Genomic DNA, 18970 nt, shown 5'->3' with positions numbered 1-18970 from the left:
TGTGTTTTCATGCATTACTGCTTTTAATCTTAACCTTGTAGAGAGCTATTACTATACCCACTTTACAGATTAGAAAGCTCTAAGAAAATAAGTTACTTGCCCAATATTACCCATAAGTGATGGAGCTATGTTTGGACACTGAACCTTTAATTTTAGAGCTCACCTATACTGCCTCTCCAGGGAAATAATTCTAAGTTTGTTTGTTTTTTTAATTTTAAAGAAGAAGAATAAGAAAGTCACATTCATGTGGGTGGCCATTATATATATTTTTTAAACTGGAAAATCATAAAATAGCGAAAGAGCTAAGTAAATCATGATACAATAAAACTAATTGCAAACAATAGAAAGTAAATTATAGAAAAATGTTTATAAAAAATCAGAGTAAAAATGTGCCTGCAATATGATAAGACATCTGTAAAAATACATATTCATATGGTAAGGGTGGGAAGGAAGCTGCAAAAAACAAAAACTATTCCATTTTAGAAGAACTTCATTACTAGTACTAGTACTTAATTTTCTTTTGTTTTTGTTAGTGTTGTCAATCAAGATTTCTCTAAGCACCCTTACCAATGTACCATTCTAGTTCATATTTCTTATCACCCCAATCAAACAATTCCTAAAACTCCATTATAATTTATTTATATTACTGACATACAAACTAATTACATAATATTCTTTATTATTGACTCGGAATCTTCAAAGTATGAGATCTCCTTCTTTAACGTGAATGATTTTTGTAACCACCACTTACGGTGTACGTTTGAAATCCCTTAACTGAGATCATATATAGTGATTAAAATCACCTAATTCTTTTTACTTTCATAACCTTGAAATCACTCCTCAGCTCTCTGCACCCATCCAGGAATCATTAGTTTCAGGTGTTTTAGAGATTAGAAAACTTTCCTGCTAAGAACATGATCTCTAAGTGAATACTTATAAAGTAACTAAAATAGCTTAGTTATAAGGATTATTCATATTCTAAATACTTGTAGAATCACTAATTAAATTATGTAAAGTCCCTTTGAAGTAGGTCAATGAACATTATTTCCACATTACCAAAAAGAAAAGTAAGAGTTTGGTAAGAATAATTTCCCTAAAAATGGCATCGTGAGCTGTGAAGAAAATTCACTCTCCTTAGCCATACAAGGTGATGCACAGAGGGCCATTCAGGGTTTGGCCTCTATCAGTAACATAAACAGACATTTTGTGGGAAAGTAAAGTAGCTGTTCTCCAATGATATCAATTTCACAAGAGCAGAAATGTTGTTTAAACATCTCTGACTTCCTCTTTATGAATCTACCATTTAGGATTTTTTTTTTTTTTTGGTCACTCCACTGTCTAATACCCACAGATCCAACTGGTTTATCCTTAGCCAGTCTTAGGACACCTACAGAACTACCATTTTACCAAAAATCACAGGATTTTGGAGTCGGAAGGACACTCTGAAGCCACATGGTTCAATTCCTTTATTTAACTGGGGTAGGAAACAAAAGCATTTCTTAGAAAGTTACTTCATTTAGCTAGTTTATGGCAAATTCAGGCCTGGAACTAAGAGATGTGACCAAATGTCTTAAACTTGGCCTTCGTATTTCTCCCATACCAATGAAATTTTTATATTATCTCATGTCAATGGGAGTATTCATATATCCTTTCAATGTCTTCAGATGTGCACTGCACTGGATAGAATAAACTACAGTTCTCATTCTCTACTTCCTAAAGAGCTCCAAAATGGAAGAAAAACCCAACAAAGGTTATAAAAAACCAAGTGTAGAGAAACTGGTGATGGAGGGAGGGGGGAGATAACAGTTTAATAGTTCTGCTTTGCACTGAATACTTGTTCTAAGATTTTTAAGCACTCTGATAAGTGCCTTAGGCTAAATAAAAGGATCTAATATCATCAGGAGTGGATATCAAATTAAGAACCATCACCACTGAGACACAGTTCAGTCTTATATATTCAGTTCCCTTCATCCTCTATTTCCACAATGTAATTCCATTCTAATAGAAGGCTTATGGAAGGATATACAATTGAGGAGAGTGGTTGCCTCTGGGGAGGAGGACTAGGGCATTGGGAGTACGGGTCTCTGAGTCAGAGGGCGTACTTTACACTGCTGTTTGCAATTTCTACCCTATGTATATAACTTTCCGATATTCATTAGTTAAAACTTGCCCTTTAAACACGTGCCTACATGCACGTAGTTCTAGTACTATTTTTAATAAAACAATTTAAATTTTTTCTCCATTTTAAGTTTTCAGTATTGCAATTTGTAAAACTACACAGAAATATTCCGAAAGAAAAGGAAGCAACACAGTCACAAAACTCAAAGAGAATTCCAGGATTTAAAGTTTTTTTCTTTTTAATGTTCAGAGGAAAGAGAGGTTTCTAACGGGGGCATTTAATTCAAAAACCTTTTTCGGACAAGCTCTTCCCCATATTTAAATGGCTAGATTTTAACATGAGATTTAAGCGGGTTTTCCCACCTCAAGGGCGAGGTGGAGAGGGGACTCTTAAGGGGTGAAAAACAGAAATTAAAATGTGGTTTCTATCTTCTCAACAGGAAACAGAAGGCCGCGGTGGGGATAAGGACCTTGAAACAGTCACGTTCCTTGAGGAAAGGAGAGGATCGAGGAGTTTCTCCGGGATCCAGGCTCCGTCGCCTCCGCGGGAGGCAGCAGCTGTCCCCGCGCAGATGAATCAGGCTCTGGACCCGACTTGGGCTCCGTTTAACTGAGAAGCCCCGCGAACTGCATCTGTACCGATCGCTTCTTTTCACGGAGCTCGGAAGAGGGACTGAGGGAATTGATTAACTTTAACAAACCGCCTCCTCATCACCCTCCCCGGCCAGGGCACACACCGCACCTCGCTGTCTACTCGTGTCAGGGTCAGCTGTCAACACAACCCTTTGTGTCTCATTCAGCACAAGAGTGGTCGTCCTCACTCACTCACGAAAAAGGGAAATGATGGCCGGAAGACGCGCGCGCGCGCTCGTGACCAAGTGACATTTGGCGTGGAGCAAAGCATCCCAGAGATCCTGAGCAAACGCCCAGCCACCGCTGGACGCTCTCAACTTTGCCCCTCTGAGCTCTCTCCATCCTCCCGCGTCACCTCCCCGCCTCCCTACCCACCGTCCCCCCGCCCGGGCCACCCGCCTCAGCAGCCCTCGGGCTGTGGGAGCCGGTCCCGGGCGCTCCCCGCCGCGCCGCTGCCTCCCTCAGCCCCCTCTCGGGCTCCCTCGCTCCCGCCACAAAGGCGGCGCCGAGAGCCGGGGTGACAGGCCTTTGGCCTCCGGGCGCGGACCGCACGGGCTGGGTCTCCTCAGGCGGCTGACGCGAGGGTTCGGGTCCGGGGCTGGCACGGGCGTCCGCCCTCGCCACACAAACGCACCGGCGCTCACACCCCCGCTCCGCCTTCCGATCCCTCCAGAAAAAGTCAGCCGTTGCGCCTCCCCGCGCAGGCAGGGTGTCCACAGCCCGCCAAAGGGCAGCCCCTGCCGGGCAGAGGCGTGCACTCGCGCCCGGCGGGCGACCTCTCACCTCCCCGCCTCCCCGCGCCCAGAGTCCCCGCAGCCGCTCACCTGGCCCTGGCAGCGCGCGAGGGCAGAGGACCAGGGGTGGCCCTCGCCTCGGCGGGGCTCGTCTCCCCACCCCCAGTCCGGGTCGCAGCGCCGCGCTCCGCTCGCTCCGCCGCCCTCCTCCGAGGTGCTAGCGCCGCCGGTGGCTGGCGTCTCTCTGGCAGGCAAGCTGGCCGCGCGCTCAGTTCCCCGGGGCGGAGCGAGGCGGCGGCCGCTGCGGCCGGAGGCGGATTCCTCAGGTGCTGCCCCTCCCGCTTCCCCAGAAGCTCCGCGGCGGGGACCCCCTCGCCCCCTCCCCCCCGCCCCGCCTCTCGGCCTTCCGCCGCCTCGGCGCCCGCGAGGGCCCTTCAGGGCTCCCTGGCCCTCCGGGAGTGGAGTGGGCGCACGGTTCCCTGCTCACCCTCCGGGAACGCCCCCACCCCGTGTGGAGCCCGCAGCCCAGTGTGCTGGCGCCTCCATTTCCAAACTCCGCGGCACCAGTGATGCGTGTGGCCACTGAGGGGCGTGGAGGGCGCGGGTGTGTGGAGGGGGTCTTCTGGGAAGGAGGCCTGACCCCCCGGGGCAGCTGACGCGCGCAGCCAAGAAGAAAAATGATTTTCTCGCCGACTCCACCTTCATTCACAGAGTGCCCTCGCCTCATTGCGCGATTGCTTTCTCTGTCCTCTGGACGGCGGCGAAAGGGCCCTAAGCGTGAACTCGGTCTGGGCGATGGTGGGTCAAAACCCCTTGGCCTTTTGCATGAAAGGGAGGGGGGGGGCAGGATGGGGACAAAACCAAACCGACCCGGGAGCTCCGGCCAGAGCCGCCTGGGCGCCTCCTTGACGAGCATTCCCTCCGGCCCGCCGACCCCGGCCGGGCGCTCACGGAGGCTGCCTGCTCGCGGTGGCTCGCCCCGAGCCTGCCGGGACGAGAGGGCTCTTCCGCCCGCAGGGCAGCCACTAACCGCGGGCTCAGGGCCTTGACGGGCGCGGCGGGAGCAAACGTTCTCCAGAGATGCTGAGGCTCGACAGTGACAGATATGGCTCCACTTTTCACAGCTGGTTATTAGAGCTGTAGCTCCATTTTTTTTTAAACTGGCGTTGTTGCCAGAGATGGGCGACGAGACTCCTTTACTGATGGCCCACACTCCGGAAGAAGCAGGTCCATGCTGGATGTGGTGGAAGAGTCTAGGTTAAGAGAAGTTGATCAATTTGTAGTGCCTTTGGGGCCTGGTCAGCTGGTTCCTGGCAGTGGGGATGCTACAGCCGTGCCCTGCCCCGAGCAGGTTGGTTATCAGTCTGTTGTTTCGGTATCATTGTCAATTATCGTTTAAAGACAACTTCAATTAAAGTAGATCTCATATGATCCCTAAGTCAGTGGGTTTTGTTTGCCCGTGTTGCCCCCCCCTTTTTTTTTTTAAGAACCGAAATGCATTTTTCCCCCCTGTTTCTCTTTTGGTCAATACAGACGGAATTGACTCTGACTGGAAGTCCGGAATCACCAGAAGATAACTCAAGCCATAGTTCAGTTGTGACTTGCAAAAAGTAAGCGATTTGTTTGTGATCTGGATTGTCTTCTCTCCCTCCTCCACTGGGAACACATGCCCAACTGCCATCCTTTTTTTAAAATCGTTTTGTTCCTTATGGGGATAAGGAGCAGAAATGTTTTTTGCTTTGTTTTACAATTGAATCCCTATTGTCCAGTCTTTTAAAACACATAGGAACACTTTTATGTGCCACGAGGGCAGGAACCATGTCTTTCTCAGTCATAGCTGTATTGCCACAGTCCTGGATCTTGCACACAATACAGGCTTACCGAATGAGATCAATGTGGTTTTTAAATAACTACAACACAGAAAGGTGCAGCTGATTAAGAGTATAGCTCAGGTATCCAAAAGGAATCAAATATCAAACTCAACTGGAAAACCAGTCATACATGTGGAAAAGATAGTAAGTAGAAACTTGAGATTTCAAGTTCACCTCCATGAATAAAAACTAAGCTCATGAGAGGTTAAAGCCGGTGAGAATCTTTTGAAAAACCCAGTCTGTCACACGGTCTGTAGAGTTGAGGAAGGGAACACCTTCCATTTTAAAGAAAAGGGAACTGGGAACAATGAGCAGCCTTTACATAAAACCACAGTGCAGTTTTCTGTTAGTTTAGTTCAAGGACCATTCGTTGAGCGCCAAACACACTAGACTCTGAAGATGTGAAGGTAAATTTGGCACAGTTGCTCAAGGACCTTAGACTAATATTACAGAACTCTGGTATTCATTCAACAAATATTTATTGAGCACCTACTGTGAGCCAGATGGCGAAGTGAGAACTGGTGATTCATCAGTAAACAAACAAGTCCCTAACAAGGTTAAAAGTTAGTGATGGTAATCTATCTATATTCTGGTAGTTTGAAAACGTTTCAGTGTCTCCTTCATTAGATAACAAACTCCCTTGCCTTGAATTTATTTGTGTATATGTCTTGTCTCCTTTTTGACATTTATGTATCCCTCATCATGCCCAATAGACTTCTGTGATTATAAAATGTGACAGAATTAAGTGTAAACACTTTGGAGTTAGGCCCCATAGTTTTGAATCCTGGCTCCAAGACTTACCTATTATATAACCCTGACCAAGTTACTGGACTCCATCTCAGTGTCCCCATTTGTAGAATAGCATCATGATAGCACATACCTCAGGGAGTAGCTGTGTGGATTGAGACAATGCATATGCCTAGCAGACTATAAAATGTTAACTGCTATCATCTGCGAATCCCTCCTCTTCTCCATAACAATGATTCCCAAATGCTTCTCCACAGATACGCTGCATTAGAACCAAGTTCAGTGAAAAATATGACTCAGAGCAGTCAGGGTCCGTATAAATGATGGAATCCTTCTGAGTGATTATTGGGAAGATCCTCCATCTCAGTGATGGGGGAAGTTCTATGATTTATTACGTCCTGGTTCTGCTCTCAAGAATGAATACCCTTTTGCATTAATTTCTGTGACCCTTGGCTCAACACTGGAAGTCTCTTCCTTATTCATTTTCCTCTATGGCCACATCTGAAGTGGTTATTGGGAGACTTCACAGTTTTCACAACCCTCCTTGTAGACTCACAGTTTTCACAGCCCATTTCCTGCTGGTTCAAGTTCGGGGTCCTGAGAGTTCATTTACAGTTAGTTTTTTTAAAATTGGGTTTGCGATTCGGCCATACAATTCCCTCATACACTTAGTAGACTTCATATTTATTTGCTTCCATTGAGTTCTGTGTGCCAATAGTCCCATGTAAAGTTCTTTCCTGGGCATAGTTTCAAATAATTAATTTCTTTGCTTCCTCACCCTGTTCCTTTCTCTCTCAGCTTAAGGTTTGAGACTTGGTGGCTCAGCATCCTGTGCACCATCATAACCATTATCTTCTATGAGGAAGGGAGATACTATTTTCCTACTCAAAGCCAATTCACTGGTTTTACTACTGAATACCAACCTCCACCCTGCCACCATCATCCTCAGAGGGTAAGACCCACTATGGGGACTTGAACAGTGGTCTCTCCAATTCCAGATGGGATGTCAGTTATCGATGCTAAATGATCTAGATCTCCACTTATAAATATGAGCAGATAAAAAATATCACTAACCATAAAGAGAAGATCCACCATTTGAAAGAAAAGGACCAAATTAGAGCAGCTATCACTCACTAAAATGGAATTAATGCAGGAAATAGGAGAAAACTTTGTTTTAAAATCCTGTTCATGTTCTTAACTGAAATTTAAAGAGCGACAAGGGCAGGTCGTGAAAATGGAGCATCTGAGAACCAGAATGTCCTTGGAAATTAAAAAATAGATGAATATTTAAGTTGAAAAGATTATAGAAGTTAACAGAAAAATAGATGCTGCTGAAAACTGATTTAGTGAATTATAAGATAGACCATATCAAAGAGTCCTTCCAGAGTGCAGAGCTAAAAGATAAAGAAATAGAAATTGTGAAAGAAAATATTTTAGAGATATTAAAAATAGATCCAGAAGATCTAATATTTATATGTTGGAAGTTTTAAAAGCAAAAATTGAATATTATATATTACAGTACTTATTTTGTAGTATACCAATACCTATTCATATTCGTATACTACAAAATACAAATAGGTATTTGTAGACTTTAAAACATCATTAAAAGAAATTAAAGAAGGCCTAAATAAATGGAAACACATTCTGTGTTGTTGGAGTTAAAGAGTTAATATTGGCATGGTGGTAATACTCCCCATATTGATCTACAGATTCAGCACAATCCCTATCAAAATTCCAAAACTGCTTTTTTCTTTCTTGAAATTGACAAGCCGCCCCTATAATTCATACGGAAATGCAAGGGACTCAGATAGCCAAAACAATCTTTTTTTAAAAATAAAAAAATTCAGACTACACTTCCCAATTTCAAACTTTATTACAAAGCTATAGTAATCAAGATAGTGTGGTACTGGCATAAGGATAGACATATAGATCAAAGGAATAGAATTAAGAGTCCAGAAATAAGCCCATGCATCTGTGGTCAACTGATTTTCAGCAAGGGTGTCAAAATAATGCAATGGCAAAAGAATAGTCTTTTCAACAAACAGTGCTGGGACAACTGGATATCCACATGCAAAAGAATGAATTTGGACATCTGCCTTACAGCAGATACAAAAATTAACTTAAAATGGATCTTAGATCTAAATGTAAGAGCTGAAACAATAAAACTCTTTTCATAGAATTATTTGACATTAGGTTAGGTAATTGCTTCTTAACATGACACCAAAAGCACAAGCAACAAAGGAAAAACTAGATAAATTGATTCATAAATTTTAAAAACTGTCCTATGTGCATCAAAGGACAGTATCAAGAAAGTGAAAAAATAACCCACAGTATGGGAGAAAATATTTGCAAATCACATATCTGATAAGGACCTATTATCTATAATATATAAAAAACTCTTACAATTCAACAATAAAAAGACAAATAATCTAAATAAAAAATAGTCAAAGGACTTGAATAGACATTTCTCCAGAGAAGATATACAAATGGCCAATAATCACACAAAAAGGTACCATAATTAGCTACTAGGGAAATATAAATCAAAACCACAATGACAAAAAAAACAACCCACAATGATATACCATTTTATACCCACGAGGATGGCTATTATTTTTTTAAAAAAGTAACAGGAGGGCTTCCCTGGTGGCGCAGTGGTTGAGAGTCCGCCTGCCGATGCAGGGGACACGGGTTCGTGCCCCTATCCCGGAAGATCCCACATGCCGCGGAGCGGCTGGGCCCGCGAGCCATGGCCGCGGAGCCTGTGTGTCCGGAGCCTGTGCTCCGCAACGGGAGAGGCCACAGCAGTGAGAGGCCCGCGTACAGCAAAAAAAAAAATAAAATAAAATAAAATAAAAAAAAAAAAAAAAAAAAAAAAAAGTAACAGGAGACATACAATGGAATACTATTTAGCTTTAAAAAGGAAGAAAATTCTGACACATACAATGTGGATAAACCTGAAGACATTATGCTAATTGTAGTAAACCAGTCACAAAAGGACAAATACTGTATGATTCCACATATGTGAGATACCTAGAGTAGTCAAATTCCTAGAGACAGAAAGTAGAATGAACAGTGGTTTGTTTGGGGATGAGGAGCCTGAAGAGGGCAGGAGGTGATGGGGTGTTATTGTTTAATGGGTACAGTTAGGGTTAGGGTTAAGGTTAAAGTTTCTGTTTGGGAAGATGAAAAAAGTTCTAGAGATGGATGGTGGTGATGAATGCACAAAAATGTGAATATACTTAATTCCACTAAACTGTACCCTTAAAAATTGTTGAAATGGTAAATATCATGTTATGTATAGTTAACCATAATAATAAAAAAAGAGACTGTAAAAAAATTTTTAAGCTATAATAACAAATGTTAGCAAAGCTATAATAACAAATGGAGCACTTATACATTGCCGGTAAGAATGTAAAACAGTGTAGCACTGTGGAAAACAGTTTGGCAGTTCATCAAAACAGAATTATAATATGATCCAACAATTCCACTCCTAGATATATGCCCCAGAGAATTTAAAACATATATTCACACAAAAGCTCATACATGAATATTCATAGCAGCCAAAAAGTAGACACAATGCAAATGTCCATCAACCAATGAATGGATAATTCAAGTGTGGTCTAGCCATACAATGGAATATTATTCAGTAATTTTTAAAAAATGAAGTACTGATACATGCTCCAAAATGGATGAACCTTCAAAACATGCTAAGTAAAATAAGCCAGACATTAAAGGTCACACATTGTATGATTCCATTTATATGAAATATCTAGAATAGGCAAATCCACAGAGATAGGAGGTAGATTAGTGGTTATCTAGGCTAAGAAGTTTGGACGGAAATGGAGAGTAAGTGCTAATGGGTACAGGTTTCTTTTTTGGGTGATGAAAATGCTCTAAGACTGATTGTGGTGATGGTTGCACAACTCTGTGAATATACTCAAAACCACTGGATAGTACACTTTAAAAGGGTAAATTTTACTGTATGTAAATTATATCTCAATTTTTAAAATGGAATGCATAAAGGAGAAACTATTAATACAAATAATAGAAGAAAATTTTTCTGAGATAAATGTAAATTTGTGTATTCAGTTTGAAAGGGCAAGATTATTTAAAAAGAACCACATTTACACATATCCTTGTGAAGTTTCTGATTTTGAATATAAAGAATAAAATTCTAGGGAGTTCCCTGGCAGTCCAGTGGTTAGAACTCTGCACTTTCTCTGCTGTGGGCCCAGGTTCAATCCCTCGTGGGGGAACTAAGATCCTGCAAGCCACATGGTACAGCCAAAAAAAAAAAATGATAAAATTCTATGAGATTTCAGACCTCCCATAAAAGGGTATATATATAGAAAAATAATCAGGTCATCATCTGATATCTCTACATGAAGAAATATTTGTGGGACTATGTTCTGAAGGAAAACTATATCAATCTGAATTCAAAAACTATAGCACAGGATGGGGAGGGTGGGAGGGAGGGAGATGCATGAGGGAAGGGATGTGGGAACAGATGTATATGTATGACTTTGTTATAAAGCAGAAACTAATAAAAAAAACCCAAAAAAACAAAAAACTATAGCACAGTTGCCTCCCAAGCAACTCTTCTCCCACTGGGCAGCAGTTTATTGAACATTACAATTTCCTTCCCCTCACCCCACCCTAGTGATTGGATCAGGGATGGACAATGATATAGGTCTGATCCAATGAATACATGGCATTTCCTTGCCACTGAGTTTGGTTAGTGTTACTCTCATTAAAGTGAAGGGCAATGCTTTATTCAATGATTAAGGAAAAACAATTCTCCCTTCTTAGCTGTGTATCCTGAATTGCTACAACCATCCTGATACAATGAGGGAAGCTAAGACAAGGAAGAGAGCAGATTTAAGAAAATCAAAAAATGAGTTGGAGCCCTCAACAAACTGTGTTTGCAACTTGCCTCTGAACTCTGTTAAATGAGACAAAATGCCATTTTTTAAAAAAAAATTAAGTTTCTTTGTGACACCTTTGATGTTGCTTGCAATTAAATAAAGACTCAGTAAAAGGGAAGATAGGGTATACAAAAAATACCAGAGAGTAAAAACCCAGAGAAATATAATTACTGATAATGTTTTTATAAAATCTAATGTAAATATTAAGACAGGGTAATTACATAGGAAAGCAAAAATTAAAATAGCAAAAATAATATAGAATTTAAATTCCAGTTTATTTCATAAAATGTAGGAGGTACGGGTTCCTGGAGAGAGGATTATAACTTAAAAGTCTCATCATGTTTGGGGAAGAGAACAGGGCATAAAGAATAATCACTTTTTTTCTTGATATTTATACGCATATTCAATATTTTTTAATTTAAAGATAATGGCCACAATTGAAAGTTGTAGAACTTTCAAATAATTTGAGGGAAAAAACATACAAAGAAAACTTCACCAGCACCACAACAGTCAGGAAAAGAGGCAAAAACAATAAAGAATAATAAAGGGAAAACAAGATGTATGAATACATTCTTAGCATTAATAACAATAAACTCAGTGAGCTAAATTTCCCTATTAGAAGACAAAAATCTCTGAGTGAAAAAAAAAAAGAAAACTTAACTGTATTCTCCTTATGAATTGTACCTGAAATAAAATGATACAGAAAGATTGAAAATAAATGGATGGCCAATAAAGTTAAAAGCAAATGCAGGGGAAAAAGTAGCAATATAAAATCAAAGTGAAATTCATGATTAAAAAGTATCAAGCAGGACAATAAAACCAATTGACTTTGAAGGATAGCAGACATTTACTGTACACTCACTACATGTCAAGCACTCAACTGAGGATTTTCTATAGTAATCCTTATGACACTACACAGTGACTGTGGTTAACACTTCCATTTTTCAGATGAGGAGCTAGGCTTTAGAGAGATTAGGTGTTTTCAGTGTCTGACACACAGTGATAGACATGGAACTCAAACCCTAATCTGCTAATTCCAAAGTGTAAATTTATAGCACCAAAATATTTAAATAAATAACTAGTGGAAATAAAAGAAGAATGTATTTTTAAAAAGTTAACCCATTTTTCTAAGAAATGGACAGATCTCATAGGCCAAAAATAAATAGAAAAGAGAGGATTTGGGGGACTTCCCTGGCAGTCCAGTGGTTAAGACTCCACGGTTCCACTGCATGGGGCACAGGTTCGATCTCTGATCAGGGAACTAAGATCCTGCATGCCGTGCAGTGCAGCCAAAGGTTAAAAAAAAAAAAGAGAGAGAGAGAGAGAGGATTTGGATAATGCAAGAAAACACATATATAGTACATAGAGTTAAACCATGGTGTATGCATTCTTTTCTAAAGTCTAAGAATATATACAAATACTAAAATATTTTAAGCCACAAAGAAAATCTTATCAAATTCTGATGAATGGAAATCTAGGGCCTAGGCCATAGTTTTTGACCCTAAAATTGGAAAGCTATACATTAATTATAAAAGAGATAACTAATATAAAACTACTTGATGATTAAGAAATCTTTCTAAATAAAAATAAATCTAATATGCAACTACAGATTAGTTTAAAATTATGAAGAGTGAGAACACACACATTAAAAACCTAGGGGGGCTTCCCAGGTGGCGCAGTGGTTGAGAGTCCGCCTGCCAGTGCAGGGGACACGGGTTGGTGCCCCAGTCTGGGAGGATCCCACATGCCGTGGAGCGGCTGGGCCAGTGAGCCATGGCCGCTGAGCCTGCGCGTTCGGAGCCTGTGCTCCGCAACGGGGGAGGCCACGGCGGTGAGAGGCCTGCGTACCGCAAAAAAAAAAAAAGAAAAAAAAAGAAAAAGGAACAAAATTTGGTCATTTGTAGAGACGTGGATGGATCTAGAGACTGTCATACAGAGTGAAGTAAGGCAGAAAGAGAAAAACAAGTATCGTATATTAATGCATATATGTGGAACCTAAAAAATGGTACAGATGGACTGGTTTGCAGAGCAGAAATTGAGACACAGATGTAGAGAACAAACGTATGGACACCAAGGGGGGAAAGCGGCAGGGGGTGGGGGTTGTGGTGTGATGAATTGGGAGATTGGGATTGACATGTATACACTGATGTGTATAAAATGGATGACTAATAAGAAAATAAATAAATAAACATTTAAAAAAAGCATCTTGTAAACAACAAGGTCTTACTATATAGTACAGGGAACAATATTCAATGTCTTGTAATAACCTATAATGGAAAAGAATCTGAAAAAGAATATATATATATCTTAGATATATATATATATATCTGAATCACTTTGTTGTACCCTAGAAACTAACACAACTCTGTAAACCAGCTATACTTGAATTAAAAAAATAATAATAATAACCTTGAACATGTTTTCAAGTCCCTGTCTCACCCAGAGCATGAGGAGGCTCCTATTGAACTCTTAAGCACCCTCTTTCTCATGGCCCCCAGCTTTAACAGTATTTGGCAAGCACATTTCATAATGTGTGGCTTGGGATTGTGACTGTGATGTTTAGTTTATGTGTCAACCTAGCTAGGCTAGAGTACCCAGTTACTTAATCAAACACTAAGTGTTGCTGTGAAGGTATTTTGCAGATGTAGTTAACATCTACAGTCAATTTACTTTAAATTAAGGAGATTACTCTTGATAATATGGATGGGCCTCATCAAATCAGTTGAAAGGCCCTAAGAGCAAAACTGAGGTTTACCTAAAGAAGAAATCCTGCCTCAAAATGGCAGCATTAGCTCCTCTCTGAGAGTTTTCAGCTTGCTGGTCTACCCTATAGATTTCAGACTTGCTGGCTCCCACGATCACATAAATTAATTTCTTGAAATATGTATGTCTGTGTTGAAAGTACCTTTCTCAATTTTGCATCCTGTATTTTCACTCTCTTTATGGTGTCTTTTGATGAGCAGAAGTTCTTAATTTGAACTTGTTGTGTTTATCAATCTTTTACTTCTCATAGTTTAGAGTTGTTTAAATCTTTCCCTATTCCAAAGTCTTAAAGACATTTCCCTACATTTTAGAAAAAATTTTAAGCTTTTCCTTTCACATTTAAGTTCTTACTCCAGATAAAATTAAATTCTTTACAAATATGAAGTAGGACTCCAATTTTATTTTTTCCATATGGATAACCAATAATCTCAGCACCATTTATTGAATAGTGTTTTCCTCCAGTGATCTGAATTTCCTACATTGCTTTTCACACTTCCATATATGCGACAAATTTTTCCCTGTGTTCTCTACTATCCTGTCATTTTAAACCTAACATTCTACCATTGACTTCTCATGTGCTCACACACTATTTAAATCCTTTAGATCTGTCTCATATCATCAATTAACAAAGACTTGCCATCCTCTAATTGCCGTATCCAATAGCCTTCTCTTAGTTCCCATTCTTTCAACTTCAAGGCAGTACTTAAAACATTTCACTATTTCTTCCCTCTTAACACTGTCTTCTACTTTGTTTTTTATTGATCTGTTATTTTCTTGGTTATCTTTTTACTCTTCCTTGTCTGGCTCTTTGATAACTCTTTGATAACTCCTCTGAAATTTCTCTCTACATTTATTTCTTTGACAGTTTCATCCACTTTCGTATCTTCTATCATCACCTCTTTTCTAGCTCATCTACTCTCTTCAGAGGGAGGTCCACATCTCTAATGGGTGGTTAGATGTTTGCCCCTTTCTTAAACTCAACATAGGACCTTGAACTCAAGATGTCAAAAGCTACTTTAATCCCTCTTCTCAAGCCTAATTCTCTTGATTATACATTTTTCACTGACATGACCATCTTGCTGGCCAAATCAGGTTCCAAAGTCATAGTTATAAGTTAGTTTCTTCACATTCCCTTCTCTACCACCTTCAACCAGTGGGCAAATACTACATATTCCTTCTCAACCATGTTTGTGCCAAGAAATCCTCACTTTTCCTTTTCGACTTTCTCCCTCTAGTTCAGAACTGTGAGGGGATCCCCAGGATGAGTCAGATGCCCAGTGATCTGAGTATCATTCAGTTTGGAGGTCATCAGAAATGAGTAATCAAAAATACAGAGTGAAGTAAGTCAGATAGAGAAAAACAAATACCGTATGGTAACACATATATATGGAATCTAAAGAAAAAAAATGGTTATGAAGAACCTAGGGGCAGGATAGGAATAAAGATGGAGACATAGAGAATGGACTTGAGGACACGGGGAGGGGGAAGGGTAAGCTGGGACGAAGTGAGAGGGTGGCATGGACTTATATATACTACCAAAATAGATAGCTAGTGGGAAGCAGCTGCATAGCACAGGGAGATCAGCTCAGTGCTTTGTGACCACCTAGAGGGGTGGGACAGGGAGGGTGGGAGGGAGACACAAGAGGGAGGAGGTATGGGGATATATGTATATGTATAGCTGATTCACTTTGTTATAAAGCAGAAACTAACACACCATTGTAAAGCAATTATACTCCAATAAAGATGTTAAAAAATAAAAAAAAAATTTTAATAAAGAGACTAACTGAAAACTAACATTCTACCCTGGTGGGATTTTTTTAAACTCCTTTCTGTTTTACTATTAAATTGGTTTTGAATCAGTCTATTTCTCTCCATCTTCCTGTACCCATCCCAGTCTAGCAGTCAGCAGCATCCTTCTCCTGGACCATTCCATCAGATGCTTGGCTAGCTTTGCATTCACTCAGGCCTGCCTGCAATCCAGTCTTCTCCACAGAAACCAGAGTGGTGTTTAAAAATAAAAATCTACACATACCCCTCCCCTGTTCAAAATATATATGTATGGGGCTTCCCTGGTGGCGCAGTGGTTGAGAGTCCCCCTGCCGATGCAGGGGACACGGGTTCATGCCCCGGTCTGGGAGGATCCCACATGCCGCGGAGTGGCTGGGCCTGTGAGCCATGGCTGCTGAGCCTGCGTGTCCGGAGCCTGTGCTCCGCAATGGGAGAGGCCACAGCAGTGAGAGGTCCGCATACTGCAAAAAAAAAAATATATATATATATATATATATATATATATATATATATGTATAACAATTTTTACATAGTGCTCAAGATAGGCTAGACACTCTTCTAAGCTCTTTTAACTAATTTAATTGGTACAACTTTATGTGTTGAGTACTATTATTATCATCATTTTATATAAAAGGAAACTGAGGAACAAATAGGCTAAGAGATTTTTCCCTGGTACCACTGTCAATGTGTGGTATATCTAAGATACATGAAGCCAGGCAATCTGTTTCCAGAGTCTACTGTGCCTCTAAGAACATTTTGATGGCTTCTCTTTGTCCTTAAGAAAAGATGCAAAATTAGCCTGTTGGGATCTTAAGGCTTAAATGTTAGAGAAGAGATTTGACCATCTACCTTCAGGAATGAAACACTGCAGAGGGAGGTTGTTATGGGTTGAATTTTGTCCTCCCAAAATTAATATTTTGAAGTTCTAACACCTGTACCTCAGAATGTGACCTTGTTTGGAAATAGGGTCATTGTAGATGCGATTAGTTAAGATGAGGTAAGACTGAAGTGGGGTGGGCCACTTCAATAAGACTGAAGTTCTTATAAAAAAGGAAATTTGGACACAGACATGCACACAGGGAGAACACCATGTGAAGATAAAGGCAAGATTGGGGAAGACATCTACAAGTCATAGAACACTAAAAATTGTCAGCAAACCATCAGAAGCCAGGAGAGAGGCATAGAACAGATTTTCCTTAACAGCCCTCAGAAGGAACAAGCCTGCTGACACCTTGATCTTGGGCTTCCTGTCTCCAAAACTATGACACAATAAATTTCTGTTGTTTAAGCCACCCAATTTGTGGTACTTTGTTATGGCGGCCCAAGCAAATTAATACAGAGGTTTCTCAAGAGGATTCATATTTACAACTATCTCAGGCATGAAGTCGTAATTAAGGCTGTTAAAAACTTTAAGGAATTTCTCTCTTTCCTTTTTCTTGCTTTTCACCAATACAATTATTTTGAGGTATAACTGACAACATTATATTAGTTTCAAGTAATGATTGAAACGTAATGACAACATAATGATTCAATATTTGTATATATTGTGAAATGATCACCACAGTAAGTCTTGTTAACATATGTCACCACACATAGTTACAGAAATTTTTCTTGTGAAGAGAAGTTTTAAGATCTAGTCTCTTAGCAACTTTCAAATATGCAACACAGTATTATTAACTATAGTTGCCATGCTGTACATTATAGCCACATTATTTATTTTATAACTGGAAGTTGGTACCTTTTGACTCCCTTCACCCATTTCGTCCACTCCCTAAACCCCCACCATGGCAACCACCAATCTGTTTTCTGTATCCATGAGCTTGTTCTTTTGGTTTTTGGAGTGGTTTTTTGTTGTCGTTGTTGTTTTGTTTTTGTATTTATTTATTTATTTATTGGCTGTGCCACACGGCTTGCAGAATCTTAGTTCCCTGATGGGAGATTGAACCCATGGCCCCCCACAATGGAAGCACAGAGTCATAATCCCTGGACCACCAGGGAATTCCCTTGGTTCTGTTTTTAGATTCCACATAGAAGTGAGATCGTAGGTATTTGTCTTTCTCTGTCTGACTTATTCCATTTAGCGTAATGTCCTCAAGGTCCATCCCTGTTGTTGCGAATGGCAAGATTTCCTTCTTTTGGCTGAATAATATTCCATTTTATATAAATATAGATCACATTTTCTTAATCCATTCATCTGTTGATGGACACATATTGTTTCCATATCTTGGCTATTGTAAATAATGCTGCAATGATGTGAAGATGTATATATTTTTTGAAGTTAGTATTTTCATCTTGTTCAGATAAATACCCTGAAGTGGAATTGTTGGACCATATGGTAGTTCTATTTTTAATTTTTTGAGGAACTTCCATACTGTTTTCCATAGTGGTTGTACCAATTCGCATTGCCACCATGAGTACGCTTATCTCCACATCCATGCCAGCATTTGTTATCTTTTATCTTTTTGATAATAGCCATTCTAACAGGTGTGAGGTAGTATCTCATTGTGGTTTTGATTTTCATTCCCCTGATTAGTGATGTTGAGCATCTTTTCATGTACCTGTTGGCAATCTGTAGGTATTCTTGGGAAAATGTTTATACTCAGATCCTCTGCACATTTTAAAATCGGATTGTTCATTTTTTTGGTGTTAAGTTATATGAGCTTTTTTCATATTCTGTATATTAGGAATTTCTTAGCTTTGTGATTTCTCTATATTTATTAAATTCTTTAGTGATTAACAGTAAACTCCATAAAACCTAAGGAACAGGTTGTTTGCCTTTGGGCATCTGAGGAAGAAGGAATTTATGGAAATTCCAAGACTCTAAAGCCAGTCTTGTTAAAGAAAATGACAAAGAATGCAGGGACAATGGCAACATAAAAAAGGAAAGACAAGAAGGCTACCCTTGGGGCCTCCGCCCCTCCCACACACAAAAACAGGAGAGGATAGGGAGCTGCCTAGGCATAACAGCCTAGAAGCTTCTCTGGTTTCCCAACACTTTTAACTCTTCTTGTCCAGAGAATTGCAGCCATCTTTTAGCGAGCCTCTTATGTCTCCTGTCTTTGCTCCTGCCGTTTCTTCAGCCTAAGTGCTCATTTACCTCTTCTTCGAGTACCAGAGCTGGCACTAAGGGTGAGGCAAACAAGGCCCTATGGTACAAAGTGTAAGGAACCATCACTTTCAGGTGCCAGCCCTGCATTTCCACCACCCTGGGAGTGAGAGCCTCCCTAAATTTTGCACCCTGGGTGCCTGTTGAGTACAACAAGGCTATTCACGCTTCAGTACTCATCTACTCTTTCTCCATAACCCCAGTCAAAAGTAACTGCTTGTCCTATGTGCTACCATAACTCTTTGCTCATTTTTCTATTAATTAAAGCACTTGGGTCGCTCCATG

At 40.3% G+C, this 18970-nt stretch overlaps 1 protein-coding gene across 2 annotated transcripts in view; it reads right to left on the bottom strand.

Moving 5' to 3' along the window:
- Window positions 1-3672, bottom strand: part of GREB1L (GREB1 like retinoic acid receptor coactivator) — a 258611-nt gene extending 254939 nt beyond the window's left edge. For both annotated transcript variants that reach the window (XM_081252044.1, XM_081252045.1), the window contains exon 1: window positions 3576-3672. The gene's annotated coding sequence lies outside the window, so the exon portion shown is untranslated. The remainder of the gene's footprint in view (window positions 1-3575) is intronic.
- Between the last annotated feature and the right edge of the window lie 15298 nt (window positions 3673-18970).

Source organism: Mesoplodon bidens (assembly GCF_964165515.1).
Source record: "Mesoplodon bidens genome assembly, chromosome: 13".
NCBI lineage: Eukaryota > Metazoa > Chordata > Mammalia > Artiodactyla > Ziphiidae > Mesoplodon > Mesoplodon bidens.
Note: the sequence above shows the minus strand (reverse complement) of the source record. Positions and strands in the feature narration are given on the sequence as shown.